Source organism: Nansenia antarctica, assembly GCF_963989245.1.
Source record: "Nansenia antarctica genome assembly, chromosome: 13".
In the NCBI taxonomy this organism is placed as follows: domain Eukaryota; kingdom Metazoa; phylum Chordata; class Actinopteri; order Argentiniformes; family Microstomatidae; genus Nansenia; species Nansenia antarctica.
The window spans coordinates 12,049,620-12,066,911 of record NC_137683.1 but is presented as its reverse complement, the minus strand read 5'-3'; positions in this window follow the sequence as shown (position 1 = coordinate 12,066,911).

Here is a 17,292-nt window from a genome sequence, read left to right as displayed (position 1 = left end):
AAAATCTAATGTAATCATTTTTGCAATACCCAGATTGCCCTGTGGCTGTATTTGCACAATTCTCACAAAAAGATTGCCATTTATAATCGCTTTATATAAGTATGAATAAAGATTTCACCCATTTGTTAACATTGCATTTACCAAGCATGAACAAGGCACCAGTGCTTCCCCAGGTGGACGGGTACGAGCAGTATGTCCACTGAAAAGATGTCCATGTTCTTAGTCCAGCGGCGGACAGCCGAGTAACCGAAACTGCGCAGCTGGGGAAAGAAGAAGGTGTTGAAGGTGTAGACCGTCGGCAGGTTAGGGTCTTTACTGCGCTCCACCAACAGGTTCATGTAGAAGTTTATGACCTGGAGGAGAGGGCAAAGACAATGGCTGAAAATTAGAAAACAATAAACATCTCTACGTTATTACTTATTTTTCCCCCTTCTTTCCAGTTCTGTACGGCAATCTGTCACTATATGTGGTGCATGATGATAACAACTCACCGCATCGTTGAGCCATTTGAGGTGTCGGAGAGTCTGGAGGTCTTTGCGTGTGATGGTGAGTCTAAACCCTTCACTTAGCACCTCATCTGGACTGCCCCCCGTCAGAGATCGACCCAGTTATCAGTTTCAGGGGCGCTCAGTCTGGGGGCAGGAGGTCATGCAGACGAAACCGCTCTCGGACATGTGGCCTTACGTCTTCATTCATCTCCACAAGCTTCTCCAGGAAGGGAACCAGCTTCAGGAGTTCGTTGTCATTTCTGTCCATGAACCAGCTCTCGATTGGAATCCCATTGGAGAGCTGTAAAGGTTCAAAACAAAGTAGATTTTTTATTTTTTTGCATTCTTTGGTTTTAGCCATTTTCTAATATCCATCTTCTCTGTTCCACTACTGCTAGCTAGTTCGTGTCTCTGTGAGCCTTATTACAGGTCATCTTGCGCTTGCTCATTCTGTACTTACCGGTGAATACTTTGAAAGATTGCTGTGATTCGTGGCGAAAGAACCTGTGGTAATTCTGTTAGGTTATCAGTCTCTTTAATTTGTACGGTTGCATTCTTTGTATTTAGCCTTTTTCCTAATATCCATCTTCTCTGTTCTACTACTGCTAGCGATTATTTTTTCATTCAAAATAACAATGATGTAATTGTGGCTCATACTTGCAGTAGCCTGAGGTAGAGGTGGTCCTCATGGAGGACGTAGCAGGGGCGCTCAGTCTGGGGGCAGGAGGTCATGCAGACGAAACCGCTCTCGGACATGTGGCCTTACGTCTTCATTCATCTCCACAAGCTTCTCCAGGAAGGGAACCAGCTTCAGGAGTTCGTTGTCATTTCTGTCCATGAACCAGCTCTCGATTGGAATCCCATTGGAGAGCTGTAAAGGTTCAAAACAAAGTTTTTTTTTTTTTTTTTGCATTCTTTGGTTTTAGCCATTTTCTAATATCCATCTTCTCTGTTCCACTACTGCTAGCTAGTTCGTGTCTCTGTGAGCCTTATTACAGGTCATCTTGCGCTTGCTCATTCTGTACTTACCGGTGAATACTTTGAAAGATTGCTGTGATTCTTGGCGAAAGAACCTGGGACCTCAGTCGTAAAACCTCGAAAATCTAATGTAATCATTTTTGCAATACCCAGATTGCCCTGTGCCTGTATTTGCACAATTCTCACAAAAAGATTGCCATTTATAATCGCTTTATATAAGTATGAATAAAGATTTCACCCATTTGTTAACATTGCATTTACCAAGCATGAACAAGGCACCAGTGCTTCCCCAGGTGGACGGGTACGAGCAGTATGTCCACTGAGAAGATGTCCATGTTCTTAGTCCAGCGGCGGACAGCCGAGTAACCGAAACTGCGCAGCTGGGGAAAGAAGAAGGTGTTGAAGGTGTAGACCGTCGGCAGGTTAGGGTCTTTACTGCGCTCCACCAACAGGTTCATGTAGAAGTTTATGACCTGGAGGAGAGGGCAAAGACAATGGCTGAAAATTAGAAAACAATAAACATCTCTACGTTATTACTTATTTTTCCCCCTTCTTTCCAGTTCTGTACGGCAATCTGTCACTATATGTGGTGCATGATGATAACAACTCACCGCATCGTTGAGCCATTTGAGGTGTCGGAGAGTCTGGAGGTCTTTGCGTGTGATGGTGAGTCTAAACCCTTCACTTAGCACCTCATCTGGACTGCCCCCCGTCAGAGATCGACCCAGTTATCAGTTTCAGGGGCGCTCAGTCTGGGGGCAGGAGGTCATGCAGACGAAACCGCTCTCGGACATGTGGCCTTACGTCTTCATTCATCTCCACAAGCTTCTCCAGGAAGGGAACCAGCTTCAGGAGTTCGTTGTCATTTCTGTCCATGAACCAGCTCTCGATTGGAATCCCATTGGAGAGCTGTAAAGGTTCAAAACAAAGTAGATTTTTTATTTTTTTGCATTCTTTGGTTTTAGCCATTTTCTAATATCCATCTTCTCTGTTCCACTACTGCTAGCTAGTTCGTGTCTCTGTGAGCCTTATTACAGGTCATCTTGCGCTTGCTCATTCTGTACTTACCGGTGAATACTTTGAAAGATTGCTGTGATTCGTGGCGAAAGAACCTGTGGTAATTCTGTTAGGTTATCAGTCTCTTTAATTTGGACGGTTGCATTCTTTGTATTTAGCCTTTTTCCTAATATCCATCTTCTCTGTTCTACTACTGCTAGCGATTATTTTTTCATTCAAAATAACAATGATGTAATTGTGGCTCATACTTGCAGTAGCCTGAGGTAGAGGTGGTCCTCATGGAGGACGTAGCAGGGGCGCTCAGTCTGGGGGCAGGAGGTCATGCAGACGAAACCGCTCTCGGACATGTGGCCTTACGTCTTCATTCATCTCCACAAGCTTCTCCAGGAAGGGAACCAGCTTCAGGAGTTCGTTGTCATTTCTGTCCATGAACCAGCTCTCGATTGGAATCCCATTGGAGAGCTGTAAAGGTTCAAAACAAAGTATTTTTTTTTTTTTTTGCATTCTTTGGTTTTAGCCATTTTCTAATATCCATCTTCTCTGTTCCACTACTGCTAGCTAGTTCGTGTCTCTGTGAGCCTTATTACAGGTCATCTTGCGCTTGCTCATTCTGTACTTACCGGTGAATACTTTGAAAGATTGCTGTGATTCTTGGCGAAAGAACCTGGGACCTCAGTCGTAAAACCTCGAAAATCTAATGTAATCATTTTTGCAATACCCAGATTGCCCTGTGGCTGTATTTGCACAATTCTCACAAAAAGATTGCCATTTATAATCGCTTTATATAAGTATGAATAAAGATTTCACCCATTTGTTAACATTGCATTTACCAAGCATGAACAAGGCACCAGTGCTTCCCCAGGTGGACGGGTACGAGCAGTATGTCCACTGAAAAGATGTCCATGTTCTTAGTCCAGCGGCGGACAGCCGAGTAACCGAAACTGCGCAGCTGGGGAAAGAAGAAGGTGTTGAAGGTGTAGACCGTCGGCAGGTTAGGGTCTTTACTGCGCTCCACCAACAGGTTCATGTAGAAGTTTATGACCTGGAGGAGAGGGCAAAGACAATGGCTGAAAATTAGAAAACAATAAACATCTCTACGTTATTACTTATTTTTCCCCCTTCTTTCCAGTTCTGTACGGCAATCTGTCACTATATGTGGTGCATGATGATAACAACTCACCGCATCGTTGAGCCATTTGAGGTGTCGGAGAGTCTGGAGGTCTTTGCGTGTGATGGTGAGTCTAAACCCTTCACTTAGCACCTCATCTGGACTGCCCCCCGTCAGAGATCGACCCAGTTATCAGTTTCAGGGGCGCTCAGTCTGGGGGCAGGAGGTCATGCAGACGAAACCGCTCTCGGACATGTGGCCTTACGTCTTCATTCATCTCCACAAGCTTCTCCAGGAAGGGAACCAGCTTCAGGAGTTCGTTGTCATTTCTGTCCATGAACCAGCTCTCGATTGGAATCCCATTGGAGAGCTGTAAAGGTTCAAAACAAAGTAGATTTTTTATTTTTTTGCATTCTTTGGTTTTAGCCATTTTCTAATATCCATCTTCTCTGTTCCACTACTGCTAGCTAGTTCGTGTCTCTGTGAGCCTTATTACAGGTCATCTTGCGCTTGCTCATTCTGTACTTACCGGTGAATACTTTGAAAGATTGCTGTGATTCGTGGCGAAAGAACCTGTGGTAATTCTGTTAGGTTATCAGTCTCTTTAATTTGTACGGTTGCATTCTTTGTATTTAGCCTTTTTCCTAATATCCATCTTCTCTGTTCTACTACTGCTAGCGATTATTTTTTCATTCAAAATAACAATGATGTAATTGTGGCTCATACTTGCAGTAGCCTGAGGTAGAGGTGGTCCTCATGGAGGACGTAGCAGGGGCGCTCAGTCTGGGGGCAGGAGGTCATGCAGACGAAACCGCTCTCGGACATGTGGCCTTACGTCTTCATTCATCTCCACAAGCTTCTCCAGGAAGGGAACCAGCTTCAGGAGTTCGTTGTCATTTCTGTCCATGAACCAGCTCTCGATTGGAATCCCATTGGAGAGCTGTAAAGGTTCAAAACAAAGTTTTTTTTTTTTTTTTTGCATTCTTTGGTTTTAGCCATTTTCTAATATCCATCTTCTCTGTTCCACTACTGCTAGCTAGTTCGTGTCTCTGTGAGCCTTATTACAGGTCATCTTGCGCTTGCTCATTCTGTACTTACCGGTGAATACTTTGAAAGATTGCTGTGATTCTTGGCGAAAGAACCTGGGACCTCAGTCGTAAAACCTCGAAAATCTAATGTAATCATTTTTGCAATACCCAGATTGCCCTGTGGCTGTATTTGCACAATTCTCACAAAAAGATTGCCATTTATAATCGCTTTATATAAGTATGAATAAAGATTTCACCCATTTGTTAACATTGCATTTACCAAGCATGAACAAGGCACCAGTGCTTCCCCAGGTGGACGGGTACGAGCAGTATGTCCACTGAGAAGATGTCCATGTTCTTAGTCCAGCGGCGGACAGCCGAGTAACCGAAACTGCGCAGCTGGGGAAAGAAGAAGGTGTTGAAGGTGTAGACCGTCGGCAGGTTAGGGTCTTTACTGCGCTCCACCAACAGGTTCATGTAGAAGTTTATGACCTGGAGGAGAGGGCAAAGACAATGGCTGAAAATTAGAAAACAATAAACATCTCTACGTTATTACTTATTTTTCCCCCTTCTTTCCAGTTCTGTACGGCAATCTGTCACTATATGTGGTGCATGATGATAACAACTCACCGCATCGTTGAGCCATTTGAGGTGTCGGAGAGTCTGGAGGTCTTTGCGTGTGATGGTGAGTCTAAACCCTTCACTTAGCACCTCATCTGGACTGCCCCCCGTCAGAGATCGACCCAGTTATCAGTTTCAGGGGCGCTCAGTCTGGGGGCAGGAGGTCATGCAGACGAAACCGCTCTCGGACATGTGGCCTTACGTCTTCATTCATCTCCACAAGCTTCTCCAGGAAGGGAACCAGCTTCAGGAGTTCGTTGTCATTTCTGTCCATGAACCAGCTCTCGATTGGAATCCCATTGGAGAGCTGTAAAGGTTCAAAACAAAGTTTTTTTTTTTTTTTTTGCATTCTTTGGTTTTAGCCATTTTCTAATATCCATCTTCTCTGTTCCACTACTGCTAGCTAGTTCGTGTCTCTGTGAGCCTTATTACAGGTCATCTTGCGCTTGCTCATTCTGTACTTACCGGTGAATACTTTGAAAGATTGCTGTGATTCTTGGCGAAAGAACCTGGGACCTCAGTCGTAAAACCTCGAAAATCTAATGTAATCATTTTTGCAATACCCAGATTGCCCTGTGGCTGTATTTGCACAATTCTCACAAAAAGATTGCCATTTATAATCGCTTTATATAAGTATGAATAAAGATTTCACCCATTTGTTAACATTGCATTTACCAAGCATGAACAAGGCACCAGTGCTTCCCCAGGTGGACGGGTACGAGCAGTATGTCCACTGAGAAGATGTCCATGTTCTTAGTCCAGCGGCGGACAGCCGAGTAACCGAAACTGCGCAGCTGGGGAAAGAAGAAGGTGTTGAAGGTGTAGACCGTCGGCAGGTTAGGGTCTTTACTGCGCTCCACCAACAGGTTCATGTAGAAGTTTATGACCTGGAGGAGAGGGCAAAGACAATGGCTGAAAATTAGAAAACAATAAACATCTCTACGTTATTACTTATTTTTCCCCCTTCTTTCCAGTTCTGTACGGCAATCTGTCACTATATGTGGTGCATGATGATAACAACTCACCGCATCGTTGAGCCATTTGAGGTGTCGGAGAGTCTGGAGGTCTTTGCGTGTGATGGTGAGTCTAAACCCTTCACTTAGCACCTCATCTGGACTGCCCCCCGTCAGAGATCGACCCAGTTATCAGTTTCAGGGGCGCTCAGTCTGGGGGCAGGAGGTCATGCAGACGAAACCGCTCTCGGACATGTGGCCTTACGTCTTCATTCATCTCCACAAGCTTCTCCAGGAAGGGAACCAGCTTCAGGAGTTCGTTGTCATTTCTGTCCATGAACCAGCTCTCGATTGGAATCCCATTGGAGAGCTGTAAAGGTTCAAAACAAAGTATATTTTTTATTTTTTTGCATTCTTTGGTTTTAGCCATTTTCTAATATCCATCTTCTCTGTTCCACTACTGCTAGCTAGTTCGTGTCTCTGTGAGCCTTATTACAGGTCATCTTGCGCTTGCTCATTCTGTACTTACCGGTGAATACTTTGAAAGATTGCTGTGATTCGTGGCGAAAGAACCTGTGGTAATTCTGTTAGGTTATCAGTCTCTTTAATTTGGACGGTTGCATTCTTTGTATTTAGCCTTTTTCCTAATATCCATCTTCTCTGTTCTACTACTGCTAGCGATTATTTTTTCATTCAAAATAACAATGATGTAATTGTGGCTCATACTTGCAGTAGCCTGAGGTAGAGGTGGTCCTCACGGAGGACGTAGCAGGGGCGCTCAGTCTGGGGGCAGGAGGTCATGCAGACGAAACCGCTCTCGGACATGTGGCCTTACGTCTTCATTCATCTCCACAAGCTTCTCCAGGAAGGGAACCAGCTTCAGGAGTTCGTTGTCATTTCTGTCCATGAACCAGCTCTCGATTGGAATCCCATTGGAGAGCTGTAAAGGTTCAAAACAAAGTAGTTTTTTTTTTTTTTTGCATTCTTTGGTTTTAGCCATTTTCTAATATCCATCTTCTCTGTTCCACTACTGCTAGCTAGTTCGTGTCTCTGTGAGCCTTATTACAGGTCATCTTGCGCTTGCTCATTCTGTACTTACCGGTGAATACTTTGAAAGATTGCTGTGATTCGTGGCGAAAGAACCTGTGGTAATTCTGTTAGGTTATCAGTCTCTTTAATTTGGACGGTTGCATTCTTTGTATTTAGCCTTTTTCCTAATATTCATCTTCTCTGTTCTACTACTGCTAGCGATTATTTTTTCATTCAAAATAACAATGATGTAATTGTGGCTCAAACTTGCAGTAGCCTGAGGTAGAGGTGGTCCTCATGGAGGACGTAGCAGGGACGCTCAGTCTGGGGGCAGGAGGTCATGCAGACGAAACCGCTCTCGGACATGTGGCCTTACGTCTTCATTCATCTCCACAAGCTTCTCCAGGAAGGGAACCAGCTTCAGGAGTTTGTTGTCATTTCTGTCCATGAACCAGCTCTCGATTGGAATCCCATTGGAGAGCTGTAAAGGTTCAAAACAAAGTAGTTTTTTTTTTTTTTGCATTCTTTGGTTTTAGCCATTTTCTAATATCCATCTTCTCTGTTCCACTACTGCTAGCTAGTTCGTGTCTCTGTGAGCCTTATTACAGGTCATCTTGCGCTTGCTCATTCTGTACTTACCGGTGATTACTTTGAAAGATTGCTGTGATTCGTGGCGAAAGAACCTGTGGTAATTCTGTTAGGTTATCAGTCTCTTTAATTTGGACGGTTGCATTCTTTGTATTTAGCCTTTTTCCTAATATCGATCTTCTCTGTTCTACTACTGCTAGCGATTATTTTTTTATTCAAAATAACAATGATGTAATTGTGGCTCATACTTGCAGTAGCCTGAGGTAGAGGTGGTCCTCATGGAGGACGTAGCAGGGGCGCTCAGTCTGGGGGCAGGAGGTCATGCAGACGAAACCGCTCTCGGACATGTGGCCTTACGTCTTCATTCATCTCCACAAGCTTCTCCAGGAAGGGAACCAGCTTCAGGAGTTCGTTGTCATTTCTGTCCATGAACCAGCTCTCGATTGGAATCCCATTGGAGAGCTGTAAAGGTTCAAAACAAAGTAGTTTTTTTTTTTTTTGCATTCTTTGGTTTTAGCCATTTTCTAATATCCATCTTCTCTGTTCCACTACTGCTAGCTAGTTCGTGTCTCTGTGAGCCTTATTACAGGTCATCTTGCGCTTGCTCATTCTGTACTTACCGGTGATTACTTTGAAAGATTGCTGTGATTCGTGGCGAAAGAACCTGTGGTAATTCTGTTAGGTTATCAGTCTCTTTAATTTGGACGGTTGCATTCTTTGTATTTAGCCTTTTTCCTAATATCGATCTTCTCTGTTCTACTACTGCTAGCGATTATTTTTTTATTCAAAATAACAATGATGTAATTGTGGCTCATACTTGCAGTAGCCTGAGGTAGAGGTGGTCCTCATGGAGGACGTAGCAGGGGCGCTCAGTCTGGGGGCAGGAGGTCATGCAGACGAAACCGCTCTCGGACATGTGGCCTTACGTCTTCATTCATCTCCACAAGCTTCTCCAGGAAGGGAACCAGCTTCAGGAGTTCGTTGTCATTTCTGTCCATGAACCAGCTCTCGATTGGAATCCCATTGGAGAGCTGTAAAGGTTCAAAACAAAGTAGTTTTTTTTTTTTTTTGCATTCTTTGGTTTTAGCCATTTTCTAATATCCATCTTCTCTGTTCCACTACTGCTAGCTAGTTCGTGTCTCTGTGAGCCTTATTACAGGTCATCTTGCGCTTGCTCATTCTGTACTTACCGGTGAATACTTTGAAAGATTGCTGTGATTCTTGGCGAAAGAACCTGGGACCTCAGTCGTAAAACCTCGAAAATCTAATGTAATCATTTTTGCAAAACCCAGATTGCCCTGTGGCTGTATTTGCACAATTCTCACAAAAAGATTGCCATTTATAATCGCTTTATATAAGTATGAATAAAGATTTCACCCATTTGTTAACATTGCATTTACCAAGCATGAACAAGGCACCAGTGCTTCCCCAGGTGGACGGGTACGAGCAGTATGTCCACTGAGAAGATGTCCATGTTCTTAGTCCAGCGGCGGACAGCCGAGTAACCGAAACTGCGCAGCTGGGGAAAGAAGAAGGTGTTGAAGGTGTAGACCGTCGGCAGGTTAGGGTCTTTACTGCGCTCCACCAACAGGTTCATGTAGAAGTTTATGACCTGGAGGAGAGGGCAAAGACAATGGCTGAAAATTAGAAAACAATAAACATCTCTACGTTATTACTTATTTTTCCCCCTTCTTTCCAGTTCTGTATGGCAATCTGTCACTATATGTGGTGCATGATGATAACAACTCACCGTATCGTTGAGCCATTTGAGGTGTCGGAGAGTCTGGAGGTCTTTGCGTGTGATGGTGAGTCTAAACCCTTCACTTAGCACCTCATCTGGACTGCCCCCCGTCAGAGATCGACCCAGTTATCAGTTTCAGGGGCGCTCAGTCTGGGGGCAGGAGGTCATGCAGACGAAACCGCTCTCGGACATGTGGCCTTACGTCTTCATTCATCTCCACAAGCTTCTCCAGGAAGGGAACCAGCTTCAGGAGTTCGTTGTCATTTCTGTCCATGAACCAGCTCTCGATTGGAATCCCATTGGAGAGCTGTAAAGGTTCAAAACAAAGTTTTTTTTTTTTTTTTTGCATTCTTTGGTTTTAGCCATTTTCTAATATCCATCTTCTCTGTTCCACTACTGCTAGCTAGTTCGTGTCTCTGTGAGCCTTATTACAGGTCATCTTGCGCTTGCTCATTCTGTACTTACCGGTGAATACTTTGAAAGATTGCTGTGATTCTTGGCGAAAGAACCTGGGACCTCAGTCGTAAAACCTCGAAAATCTAATGTAATCATTTTTGCAATACCCAGATTGCCCTGTGGCTGTATTTGCACAATTCTCACAAAAAGATTGCCATTTATAATCGCTTTATATAAGTATGAATAAAGATTTCACCCATTTGTTAACATTGCATTTACCAAGCATGAACAAGGCACCAGTGCTTCCCCAGGTGGACGGGTACGAGCAGTATGTCCACTGAGAAGATGTCCATGTTCTTAGTCCAGCGGCGGACAGCCGAGTAACCGAAACTGCGCAGCTGGGGAAAGAAGAAGGTGTTGAAGGTGTAGACCGTCGGCAGGTTAGGGTCTTTACTGCGCTCCACCAACAGGTTCATGTAGAAGTTTATGACCTGGAGGAGAGGGCAAAGACAATGGCTGAAAATTAGAAAACAATAAACATCTCTACGTTATTACTTATTTTTCCCCCTTCTTTCCAGTTCTGTACGGCAATCTGTCACTATATGTGGTGCATGATGATAACAACTCACCGCATCGTTGAGCCATTTGAGGTGTCGGAGAGTCTGGAGGTCTTTGCGTGTGATGGTGAGTCTAAACCCTTCACTTAGCACCTCATCTGGACTGCCCCCCGTCAGAGATCGACCCAGTTATCAGTTTCAGGGGCGCTCAGTCTGGGGGCAGGAGGTCATGCAGACGAAACCGCTCTCGGACATGTGGCCTTACGTCTTCATTCATCTCCACAAGCTTCTCCAGGAAGGGAACCAGCTTCAGGAGTTCGTTGTCATTTCTGTCCATGAACCAGCTCTCGATTGGAATCCCATTGGAGAGCTGTAAAGGTTCAAAACAAAGTTTTTTTTTTTTTTTTTGCATTCTTTGGTTTTAGCCATTTTCTAATATCCATCTTCTCTGTTCCACTACTGCTAGCTAGTTCGTGTCTCTGTGAGCCTTATTACAGGTCATCTTGCGCTTGCTCATTCTGTACTTACCGGTGAATACTTTGAAAGATTGCTGTGATTCTTGGCGAAAGAACCTGGGACCTCAGTCGTAAAACCTCGAAAATCTAATGTAATCATTTTTGCAATACCCAGATTGCCCTGTGGCTGTATTTGCACAATTCTCACAAAAAGATTGCCATTTATAATCGCTTTATATAAGTATGAATAAAGATTTCACCCATTTGTTAACATTGCATTTACCAAGCATGAACAAGGCACCAGTGCTTCCCCAGGTGGACGGGTACGAGCAGTATGTCCACTGAGAAGATGTCCATGTTCTTAGTCCAGCGGCGGACAGCCGAGTAACCGAAACTGCGCAGCTGGGGAAAGAAGAAGGTGTTGAAGGTGTAGACCGTCGGCAGGTTAGGGTCTTTACTGCGCTCCACCAACAGGTTCATGTAGAAGTTTATGACCTGGAGGAGAGGGCAAAGACAATGGCTGAAAATTAGAAAACAATAAACATCTCTACGTTATTACTTATTTTTCCCCCTTCTTTCCAGTTCTGTACGGCAATCTGTCACTATATGTGGTGCATGATGATAACAACTCACCGCATCGTTGAGCCATTTGAGGTGTCGGAGAGTCTGGAGGTCTTTGCGTGTGATGGTGAGTCTAAACCCTTCACTTAGCACCTCATCTGGACTGCCCCCCGTCAGAGATCGACCCAGTTATCAGTTTCAGGGGCGCTCAGTCTGGGGGCAGGAGGTCATGCAGACGAAACCGCTCTCGGACATGTGGCCTTACGTCTTCATTCATCTCCACAAGCTTCTCCAGGAAGGGAACCAGCTTCAGGAGTTCGTTGTCATTTCTGTCCATGAACCAGCTCTCGATTGGAATCCCATTGGAGAGCTGTAAAGGTTCAAAACAAAGTAGATTTTTTATTTTTTTGCATTCTTTGGTTTTAGCCATTTTCTAATATCCATCTTCTCTGTTCCACTACTGCTAGCTAGTTCGTGTCTCTGTGAGCCTTATTACAGGTCATCTTGCGCTTGCTCATTCTGTACTTACCGGTGAATACTTTGAAAGATTGCTGTGATTCGTGGCGAAAGAACCTGTGGTAATTCTGTTAGGTTATCAGTCTCTTTAATTTGGACGGTTGCATTCTTTGTATTTAGCCTTTTTCCTAATATCCATCTTCTCTGTTCTACTACTGCTAGCGATTATTTTTTCATTCAAAATAACAATGATGTAATTGTGGCTCATACTTGCAGTAGCCTGAGGTAGAGGTGGTCCTCACGGAGGACGTAGCAGGGGCGCTCAGTCTGGGGGCAGGAGGTCATGCAGACGAAACCGCTCTCGGACATGTGGCCTTACGTCTTCATTCATCTCCACAAGCTTCTCCAGGAAGGGAACCAGCTTCAGGAGTTCGTTGTCATTTCTGTCCATGAACCAGCTCTCGATTGGAATCCCATTGGAGAGCTGTAAAGGTTCAAAACAAAGTAGTTTTTTTTTTTTTTTGCATTCTTTGGTTTTAGCCATTTTCTAATATCCATCTTCTCTGTTCCACTACTGCTAGCTAGTTCGTGTCTCTGTGAGCCTTATTACAGGTCATCTTGCGCTTGCTCATTCTGTACTTACCGGTGAATACTTTGAAAGATTGCTGTGATTCGTGGCGAAAGAACCTGTGGTAATTCTGTTAGGTTATCAGTCTCTTTAATTTGGACGGTTGCATTCTTTGTATTTAGCCTTTTTCCTAATATTCATCTTCTCTGTTCTACTACTGCTAGCGATTATTTTTTCATTCAAAATAACAATGATGTAATTGTGGCTCAAACTTGCAGTAGCCTGAGGTAGAGGTGGTCCTCATGGAGGACGTAGCAGGGACGCTCAGTCTGGGGGCAGGAGGTCATGCAGACGAAACCGCTCTCGGACATGTGGCCTTACGTCTTCATTCATCTCCACAAGCTTCTCCAGGAAGGGAACCAGCTTCAGGAGTTCGTTGTCATTTCTGTCCATGAACCAGCTCTCGATTGGAATCCCATTGGAGAGCTGTAAAGGTTCAAAACAAAGTAGTTTTTTTTTTTTTTGCATTCTTTGGTTTTAGCCATTTTCTAATATCCATCTTCTCTGTTCCACTACTGCTAGCTAGTTCGTGTCTCTGTGAGCCTTATTACAGGTCATCTTGCGCTTGCTCATTCTGTACTTACCGGTGATTACTTTGAAAGATTGCTGTGATTCGTGGCGAAAGAACCTGTGGTAATTCTGTTAGGTTATCAGTCTCTTTAATTTGGACGGTTGCATTCTTTGTATTTAGCCTTTTTCCTAATATCGATCTTCTCTGTTCTACTACTGCTAGCGATTATTTTTTTATTCAAAATAACAATGATGTAATTGTGGCTCATACTTGCAGTAGCCTGAGGTAGAGGTGGTCCTCATGGAGGACGTAGCAGGGGCGCTCAGTCTGGGGGCAGGAGGTCATGCAGACGAAACCGCTCTCGGACATGTGGCCTTACGTCTTCATTCATCTCCACAAGCTTCTCCAGGAAGGGAACCAGCTTCAGGAGTTCGTTGTCATTTCTGTCCATGAACCAGCTCTCGATTGGAATCCCATTGGAGAGCTGTAAAGGTTCAAAACAAAGTAGTTTTTTTTTTTTTTTGCATTCTTTGGTTTTAGCCATTTTCTAATATCCATCTTCTCTGTTCCACTACTGCTAGCTAGTTCGTGTCTCTGTGAGCCTTATTACAGGTCATCTTGCGCTTGCTCATTCTGTACTTACCGGTGAATACTTTGAAAGATTGCTGTGATTCTTGGCGAAAGAACCTGGGACCTCAGTCGTAAAACCTCGAAAATCTAATGTAATCATTTTTGCAAAACCCAGATTGCCCTGTGGCTGTATTTGCACAATTCTCACAAAAAGATTGCCATTTATAATCGCTTTATATAAGTATGAATAAAGATTTCACCCATTTGTTAACATTGCATTTACCAAGCATGAACAAGGCACCAGTGCTTCCCCAGGTGGACGGGTACGAGCAGTATGTCCACTGAGAAGATGTCCATGTTCTTAGTCCAGCGGCGGACAGCCGAGTAACCGAAACTGCGCAGCTGGGGAAAGAAGAAGGTGTTGAAGGTGTAGACCGTCGGCAGGTTAGGGTCTTTACTGCGCTCCACCAACAGGTTCATGTAGAAGTTTATGACCTGGAGGAGAGGGCAAAGACAATGGCTGAAAATTAGAAAACAATAAACATCTCTACGTTATTACTTATTTTTCCCCCTTCTTTCCAGTTCTGTACGGCAATCTGTCACTATATGTGGTGCATGATGATAACAACTCACCGTATCGTTGAGCCATTTGAGGTGTCGGAGAGTCTGGAGGTCTTTGCGTGTGATGGTGAGTCTAAACCCTTCACTTAGCACCTCATCTGGACTGCCCCCCGTCAGAGATCGACCCAGTTATCAGTTTCAGGGGCGCTCAGTCTGGGGGCAGGAGGTCATGCAGACGAAACCGCTCTCGGACATGTGGCCTTACGTCTTCATTCATCTCCACAAGCTTCTCCAGGAAGGGAACCAGCTTCAGGAGTTCGTTGTCATTTCTGTCCATGAACCAGCTCTCGATTGGAATCCCATTGGAGAGCTGTAAAGGTTCAAAACAAAGTTTTTTTTTTTTTTTTTGCATTCTTTGGTTTTAGCCATTTTCTAATATCCATCTTCTCTGTTCCACTACTGCTAGCTAGTTCGTGTCTCTGTGAGCCTTATTACAGGTCATCTTGCGCTTGCTCATTCTGTACTTACCGGTGAATACTTTGAAAGATTGCTGTGATTCTTGGCGAAAGAACCTGGGACCTCAGTCGTAAAACCTCGAAAATCTAATGTAATCATTTTTGCAATACCCAGATTGCCCTGTGGCTGTATTTGCACAATTCTCACAAAAAGATTGCCATTTATAATCGCTTTATATAAGTATGAATAAAGATTTCACCCATTTGTTAACATTGCATTTACCAAGCATGAACAAGGCACCAGTGCTTCCCCAGGTGGACGGGTACGAGCAGTATGTCCACTGAGAAGATGTCCATGTTCTTAGTCCAGCGGCGGACAGCCGAGTAACCGAAACTGCGCAGCTGGGGAAAGAAGAAGGTGTTGAAGGTGTAGACCGTCGGCAGGTTAGGGTCTTTACTGCGCTCCACCAACAGGTTCATGTAGAAGTTTATGACCTGGAGGAGAGGGCAAAGACAATGGCTGAAAATTAGAAAACAATAAACATCTCTACGTTATTACTTATTTTTCCCCCTTCTTTCCAGTTCTGTACGGCAATCTGTCACTATATGTGGTGCATGATGATAACAACTCACCGCATCGTTGAGCCATTTGAGGTGTCGGAGAGTCTGGAGGTCTTTGCGTGTGATGGTGAGTCTAAACCCTTCACTTAGCACCTCATCTGGACTGCCCCCCGTCAGAGATCGACCCAGTTATCAGTTTCAGGGGCGCTCAGTCTGGGGGCAGGAGGTCATGCAGACGAAACCGCTCTCGGACATGTGGCCTTACGTCTTCATTCATCTCCACAAGCTTCTCCAGGAAGGGAACCAGCTTCAGGAGTTCGTTGTCATTTCTGTCCATGAACCAGCTCTCGATTGGAATCCCATTGGAGAGCTGTAAAGGTTCAAAACAAAGTTTTTTTTTTTTTTTTTGCATTCTTTGGTTTTAGCCATTTTCTAATATCCATCTTCTCTGTTCCACTACTGCTAGCTAGTTCGTGTCTCTGTGAGCCTTATTACAGGTCATCTTGCGCTTGCTCATTCTGTACTTACCGGTGAATACTTTGAAAGATTGCTGTGATTCTTGGCGAAAGAACCTGGGACCTCAGTCGTAAAACCTCGAAAATCTAATGTAATCATTTTTGCAATACCCAGATTGCCCTGTGGCTGTATTTGCACAATTCTCACAAAAAGATTGCCATTTATAATCGCTTTATATAAGTATGAATAAAGATTTCACCCATTTGTTAACATTGCATTTACCAAGCATGAACAAGGCACCAGTGCTTCCCCAGGTGGACGGGTACGAGCAGTATGTCCACTGAGAAGATGTCCATGTTCTTAGTCCAGCGGCGGACAGCCGAGTAACCGAAACTGCGCAGCTGGGGAAAGAAGAAGGTGTTGAAGGTGTAGACCGTCGGCAGGTTAGGGTCTTTACTGCGCTCCACCAACAGGTTCATGTAGAAGTTTATGACCTGGAGGAGAGGGCAAAGACAATGGCTGAAAATTAGAAAACAATAAACATCTCTACGTTATTACTTATTTTTCCCCCTTCTTTCCAGTTCTGTACGGCAATCTGTCACTATATGTGGTGCATGATGATAACAACTCACCGCATCGTTGAGCCATTTGAGGTGTCGGAGAGTCTGGAGGTCTTTGCGTGTGATGGTGAGTCTAAACCCTTCACTTAGCACCTCATCTGGACTGCCCCCCGTCAGAGATCGACCCAGTTATCAGTTTCAGGGGCGCTCAGTCTGGGGGCAGGAGGTCATGCAGACGAAACCGCTCTCGGACATGTGGCCTTACGTCTTCATTCATCTCCACAAGCTTCTCCAGGAAGGGAACCAGCTTCAGGAGTTCGTTGTCATTTCTGTCCATGAACCAGCTCTCGATTGGAATCCCATTGGAGAGCTGTAAAGGTTCAAAACAAAGTTTTTTTTTTTTTTTTTGCATTCTTTGGTTTTAGCCATTTTCTAATATCCATCTTCTCTGTTCCACTACTGCTAGCTAGTTCGTGTCTCTGTGAGCCTTATTACAGGTCATCTTGCGCTTGCTCATTCTGTACTTACCGGTGAATACTTTGAAAGATTGCTGTGATTCTTGGCGAAAGAACCTGGGACCTCAGTCGTAAAACCTCGAAAATCTAATGTAATCATTTTTGCAATACCCAGATTGCCCTGTGGCTGTATTTGCACAATTCTCACAAAAAGATTGCCATTTATAATCGCTTTATATAAGTATGAATAAAGATTTCACCCATTTGTTAACATTGCATTTACCAAGCATGAACAAGGCACCAGTGCTTCCCCAGGTGGACGGGTACGAGCAGTATGTCCACTGAGAAGATGTCCATGTTCTTAGTCCAGCGGCGGACAGCCGAGTAACCGAAACTGCGCAGCTGGGGAAAGAAGAAGGTGTTGAAGGTGTAGACCGTCGGCAGGTTAGGGTCTTTACTGCGCTCCACCAACAGGTTCATGTAGAAGTTTATGACCTGGAGGAGAGGGCAAAGACAATGGCTGAAAATTAGAAAACAATAAACATCTCTACGTTATTAC